The sequence below is a fragment of the Meles meles genome, chromosome X (assembly GCF_922984935.1).
Source record: "Meles meles chromosome X, mMelMel3.1 paternal haplotype, whole genome shotgun sequence".
NCBI lineage: Eukaryota > Metazoa > Chordata > Mammalia > Carnivora > Mustelidae > Meles > Meles meles.
The window spans coordinates 38,466,146-38,473,300 of NC_060087.1; the positions used below are offsets into that span (position 1 = coordinate 38,466,146).

The 7,155-nt window shown below is 35.8% G+C and overlaps 1 pseudogene; it reads right to left on the reverse strand.

Moving 5' to 3' along the window:
• Nucleotides 1–6,635: 6,635 nt before the first annotated feature.
• Nucleotides 6,636–6,805, reverse strand: LOC123935601 (annotated as a pseudogene).
• Between the last annotated feature and the right edge of the window lie 350 nt (nt 6,806–7,155).

Sequence of the window (7,155 nt, forward strand, 5' to 3'; positions counted from 1 at the left end):
AAAAGATGGTGAGGTATTTGGTTAATGATGTGTTTGTTAATGGTAGTGATATATTTACACATTTGGCCCAAAGGAATTTTGTTGACTATATTCATTTCGATAAAACTTGCTGAAATGAAGTATTTCATATTAGTATTATATGTACTTTTCAATTTAACACTATGAAAATCGGTTTTGAGTTTCACAACATGCTACTTCAGAATACAGCACCTTGGCATACTGAATATTTTAAGCTGAAGAAGTTTGAGAAAACAGCAGAAGCAGGAACCTCACTATGGACAGGAACAGGAGCTCACTATGAACTTCCCCTTCGTACTTCTTCTCTGAAACAGATCACAAAATCTTCATGTGAGAGGTGCCTTTCTCATACCCAGAGGAAAGAAGCATCCCTATCACTAAAGACAAAGAGATGCCAAGAAAAATCCTAACAAACAGACATTACTAAGTTTCCTGCTAATTCTTGCATACTCCTTAACCTTTCACAGTCCTCCATGACTAACCTCTCCTCATCAAAACCTGCCAAAAAATACACAGGTCTGTTTCTTTGGGTCTTCATTACCTTATGGAAGGTTTGCCTGTCACACAGAAGTTATATTAAGTAAACACGTATGCCATTCTCCTTTTAATCTGTCAATTGTCAGTTTAATTTTCAGACACATCGAAAGACCCTAAGAGCCTTGAGGAAAACTTATTCCTCCCCATAGGTCATAAATCTTTTAAGGGCAGAGACTAGGTCTATTTTGTTATTTGATTCCCCATAGCAGCTACCATAGAGTAGAAATCAACAAATACTTACTGAATGAGTAAACTAATAAAATTGATCAAGAATTCCATTATGCATTTGCTGCTACCTCTACTGGCTATCATTAAGATTTTTTTTTCCTTTTTCTTCTGTGAGGGTAAACCAAAGTATGGAAGGAAGGAAGGAAATAAATAAATAAATGTGTAAAAATAAAAACTCTACTGTCTTCTGATATAATCTAAGAGTTATTGGTGAGGGGGGAGGCATAAAGGAGAACTGTAAACTTTTAAAACACCTCAGGAGAAGAGAACAAAGAGTAGAAGCTTTGTAGGTGTTCTTTGAAATTCTGATTAGTCAAGGAACTCCTGCAAAGAGATTTGGCCTCTGAAGACAGGGTTCCTGGTCCCTACCTCCCACTGAATATAGGTAAATATATGTGAAAAGCATATATTAAGAAGGAGAATCATAATCCTAGGAAATGTTTTATTTTAATGTTCTGTGATGAGTCACACAGACATATACTATCTCCACTATTTATGCAAAATGTTGTTCATTCAACAAATGAACAGCATTTTGCTTCTCTGCAGATATGTCCAAGAATTAATTTGCCTTCCAGGGAGCTCACATACTCATGGGAGGGATAATTTCTGTACATCAAAAAAGTCAAAGTAGAGAGGTTTAGAGAGGAGAAAAATTTTCTGCTTGGGGGTAAGTTCATGGGAGAAGTGGAGAGGTGATAGATGGATGGATGGCCATGTTGACATATTAGGTTTTGTATTGTTTTGCACATATTTTCTCTTCCTTGACTGTCCTTTTCACATATGTTCACTGTTTGGAAAAATACGTAGTTTACAAGGATGTATAAAAGTTCTACATTTTGCTTTCTGCAAGATTTGTTTCTGCAAGGAAACAAATTCAAAGATTTCTCTCAACTTCAGAATATTTGTAGGGGAGGAAGGGGTAACTAAATAATCTCTGTTCAAAAGGACACAACAGAAGAATAAGCAAACAAATAATACAGAACCTCTGGTTAATATCTTTACCATCCTGACTGATGGATTGATATGGAAAGGTAAAGAATGTTGCAGCAGCTGTGAATCTCATTTAGGTCTATGGAAAGCTGCCAAGCACTTTACTAGAGGTGGTAATTATTTTCCAGATTTTTGAAATATGTTATGTAAAACTATTCTTTCTTAGATTAGGCTTAGTTCGATTTCAGTGTCCAGATTCTGCTTTTCACACAATCTTTAGAGACTTGCCTTTGAGGGACACCTGGGGGGCTCAGTCAGTTAAGCATCTGACTCCTGGTTTCTGTTCAGGTCATAGTCTCAGTTTGTGGGATCCAGCCTGGCATCAGGCTCTGTGCTCTCAGCAGGAGTCTGCTTGTGGATTCTCTCTTTCTCTCCCTCTTCCTCTCCCTCTGCCACTTGTGTTATTTCTCTCACTATAAAATAAATATATCTTTTAAAAATGATCTGCTTTTGAAAAAAAGGTCTAATAGCATTTTTGTGCTTAGTTTATTAATGGAATTTTTCAGCTTAGTCAAACATATTTTATATTTAATACAGACAGTTGAAATGAGAGATAGGATCACTTGAAACAATGGACAGAGATAGAAAATATATGTAGCTATACTAACCCATGTATACACACATTCCTACCTTTCTGTTCATATGTTTATTAAAGTAAACATGAGTTCATAGTGATGACTCTGACTCTAATCCAGCACGACAAGCTTGATTCTGGTCTTCCCTCTTTACTGATTTATAACTTCTTTCTCCAACAGTGAGAAACCTGGACCTCATTATCTACCACAAGGGTCAACAAATGTTTACCATAAGGGAACAGATATTAAATAGGTTAGGATCTGTGGGCCACACTGTCACTGCTACAACTCCTCAGCTTTGAATTTCATATAATTTTATGTAACCTCTAGGCCCAGTGTGGGGCTAGAACTCATGACCTGAGAGTAAGAGATATGTGTTCTACCAAATGAGTGAGCCAGGTGTATCATGAAGTACTATTTTCCCTTTGATTTTTTTCAAAGTGAAAAAAAAGTTCTTAAAAGTGAAAAAATAAGTTCTTTGTAGGCCATCCAAAAATGAGCTAGATTTGGCCCATGGGGCCCTGGTAAGCTGATCCCTGTTTGTTCAGTCCTAGTGTTCATATAGTTTCAAAATTGCTAACCTATACTTCTGAGATAAACTTACCAGTTAGAGAAGTTTTGTATAGAATTCTTTAGTCTTTGTTCTTACAGTCAACATGTTATTTCCAAAACATTTACATCACCTCCTTTCTTCTACACTCCCATCAGTGCGATGTCATTCTTGGAAATGCAGTTATTTTCATTTGTCATGGTCTGCATTTCAACCTGGGATTCCACAGCATCTTGTGACTTTCTTTTTTAATTGCATACATGAAAAATCACTCTTTGTGATGTAGACCTCTATGTTTTGGCAAATGCATAGACATGTATCCGTTACTGCGGTACCATGGAGAACAGTGTCATTGATTGAAAATATCTCTCTACCTGTTAACAACCAGCCCCCTTCTCAACATCCATTCTTTAGAAATTATTAATCAGTAACTTTATGGCCAACCACCCCAACCCCTCAAACTTTGGCAAATACTTCTCTGTTTTATTGCCCTGCAGTTTTGCCTTTTAAAGAAGGTCATTAATAGAATTGTACATGTAGGCTTTGAGATTAAATACATTTATTTAGGATCATTATGCCCGTATGAAGGATTGAACACTTCATCATTATAAAGTGGTATCTCTATTACTGCTAATAGTATTTGCTATGAAATCTGCTTTATCTGATATTAATAAAGGCTAACTGACACTCTTTTGACTGGTGTTGCCATTGATTTTTCTTCTATCCTTTTACTTTAAACTTACAGCATATACTTGGGTCTCGTATTTTTATTTAATCTGGCAATATCATAGGCAGCATATACTTGAATATTGCTTTTTTAGCCTTTCTGGTAATCTCTTCCTTTTAACCAGGATATTTAAATTATTTACATTTAATGTCATTAGTGATATATAGGTTTAATATTAATTCATTTCTATTTGTCCCATCTGTTCTCTTTTCCCTTTCTAACTATCTTTTAATTTAACTGATTTGGGGAGGTGTCATATTTTTTCATTCACTCTGCCAATGTCTTTTAATTGGTGGATTTAGCCCTTAACATTTAATGTAATTATGTATAGAGTAATGTTTAAATTTGATATTTTATTAATTTTTCTTTGTTTGTTCTCCCTCTCTTCTTTCTCTCTCTGTTTTCTTTTTCTGGGCTTTGTATGGGTTATTTTACTATTTTTTTAAATTTCATTTTGATTTATCGACAGTACATTAGTGTATCTCTTTATATAGCTTTCTTGGTGGTTGCTGTAGGGATACATATGTGTGTGTGTGTGTGTGTGTGTATTCAAGTGATGTTTTATTTATATATTTATATATTTTACATATATGAAATATATATATTATATTATACATTACATTTTTATGTATTTATATTTATTTATATATTTATTTATATGTGTGTGTGTATATATATATGTTTTTTCAAGGAATGTTTTATTTACCCATATTTTTGGTCTTTCTGAGTTCTTTCTTCCTTGGTAATGTTCCAAGATTCTTTCTTGCATCATTTCCTTTCTGTTTAGAAAAATTTCTTTATCCATTCTTTTGGGGTAGGTCTGCTGGTGACAAATTTTCTGTTTCCCATCATTTGAAAATGTCTTGATTACCTCTTTATTCTGAAGGATATTTTCAATAGACACAGGATTCTGGGCTGACAATTCTTTTCTTTCAACACTGTAAAAGTGTCATGCCTCTTCCTTCAGGCCTCCATGTTCTTTGATGAAAAATCTGCTTTCATTTGAATTGGAACAGTATTATTTCTCTCTTACAGATTACAATCTGGTTTTCTTTGTCTTCAGTTTTCAAAATTTTGACTATTATATATCTATACAGATTTCTCAGGGTTTCATTCACTTCTTGAATCCACATGTTTACATCTTTTGCTTTAGGGAATCATCAGCCATTATTTCTTTGAATACCTTTTCAATCTCACCCTATTTCTCCTTTCATTTTGAGATTCCAGAAACATGCATGCTAGATCATTTTTTATAGTTCCACCTGTCCCTTAGGATCTCTTTATATTTTTTATTCAACTTTCTCTCTGTAGTTCAGTTTTTGTAATTTCTATTGTTCTATCATGAAGTTCTCTGATCATTTCCCATGTCCTCTTCATTCTGCTGATGAATGCATCCACTGAGTTCTCCATTTTGGTTACTGGGTATTTTAGGTCCAAAATTTCTCTTGGGTTCTCCTTTATATCTTCTATTGCACTTTTTTTCCTTGAGATTTTATTTATTTATTTAACAAAGAGAGAGGGGGAGATAGCAAGCACCAGAAAGGGGAGCAGCAGGCAGGGGAGAAGCAGGCTCCCTGTTGAGCAAGAAGTCTGATGTGGGGCTCGATCCCAAGACCTGAGTCAAAGGCAGCCACTTCACTGACTGATCCCCCTAGGTACCCCATATATCTTCTATTTCTTTGTGAAGACTTCCTGGTTGTTGTTGTTGTTGTTGTTTTTGACTCTGTGATATCTCATTAAAATACTTTTATGATGTCTGCTTGTCAGATAATCCTAACACTTATATCATCTCAATGTTCACATATGTTGATTATCTTTTCTTGTTCAGTTTAATATCTTGGTTCTTGGTATGGCAAGTGATTTTTCAGTTGAAGCCTGTATATTTAGATATTTTAAGATTCTGGGGAGCCTGAATTGCTCAGTCGGTTAACTATCTGCCTTCGGCTCAGGTCATAATCCCATTGTCCTGAGACTGAACCCCATGTTAGGCCCCTGGTTCAGCAGGGAGCCTAATTCTCCCCCCCCTCCCCGCCGCTCCCCCTGCTCATACTTTCTCTTTCTCTCTCTGTCAAATAAATAAGTAAAGTCTTTAAAAAAAAAGATTCTGGACCTTTTAAAAATCTTGTTTCTTTAAAATAAAGATTTATTTATTCATTTTAGGGAGAGAGCATGAGCAGGGGGAGGGGCAGAAAGAGAGAAAAAGAGAGAAAATCCTCAGGGAGATAACCCGATGAACACAGAGCCCGATGTCCCAGAATCTTGAAACCATAACCTGAGCTGAAATCAAGAGTTGGCTACTTAATAAACTGAGCCACCCAAATGCCCCTAAAATCTTTATCAGGCTTCTTGTGACACTGCTTAGGTGAGTGAAGAAAGTGCCATCTTGTTACTGTCAGTTTCTCTACTCAATCTTTGTTCACAACTGGGGAGGAGGGCTCTTTATATTGTTAGGCACAGGGAGGAATTCAGGCTTCCCATTTTGGCTTCTCTGATACCATGATGGCTAGTAAGGGAAAGTTAACCATGTGGCCTTCACTAACACCACAAGAGATTTACCTTGTTACCACTAAGGGGTGGTAAAAATCATGACTCTCTGCTAGGTCTCCTCTGGCGCCATCCCAAGAACAAGGGGATGAGATATTTTGTTACCACCAGGTAGAATAAGTCTAAGTTTTCTATGTCATTTCCACTCAGGTCATGTGGTAAAGGAAGGGAGGATTGGGGAACCTCATTATTACCTTGTGGAGATAAGAATTCTGGCTCCCACCTAAGACTTTTCTAATACTACCCAGCAGGAATGTTGGGATTTCTCATCATAGTCTGGCAACTGTTGTTTCATTATATTGGATCCATTTTTTGGTTGTTTATGACAGGAGGATGAATCCTATCCCTGTTATTCCAATTTGGTTACAAGAAGAACTTATTTTCATAATTTTTTTCAGGTCAGTTTAAACAGTATGCCAATCACTGTATGATTAAAAATATTTTCAGGCAGGTCTAGTTCAGTAGGCATTTAATCATGAGTATTAAACTACAGGCTAACCTATAGTTTGAACGATGAAAGCCTGTGAAATTAAAATTCAGAGATAGAGGGAAAAAGGGAAGAAAAGAGTTTTCAATTAGCAATAATCGCGCCTCGGATAAACCTCATTGGCTACGATACTGCCACTGCGCAAAGCTAGAAAATAGTTTTATTACACACCTAAGAAAAGTAGATTATTAAAAACAGTTCTGCCATGTTCAAAGAAAATAATCACTATCTGATTTTTTAAAGGTTTTATTCCATTCTACATAATTAAATCTTGTTCCAATGATCTTGCTCAATAGTCCAGTTTCATAAAGTCATCTCCTTCTAGAAAAAAAAAATAATCTTGGAAATTCTACTTCTTGAGTTCCCTATAAGCTGAGTCTCCCCTGTGTCCAACTACAGTGGTAACATACGCATATACATACGAGCTCATTCCCTCAAACCCAGCTACTTAAAACAATTCAGAGTGTCTTCTAAAGGCTGTTTTTTTTCCTTTGTTTTT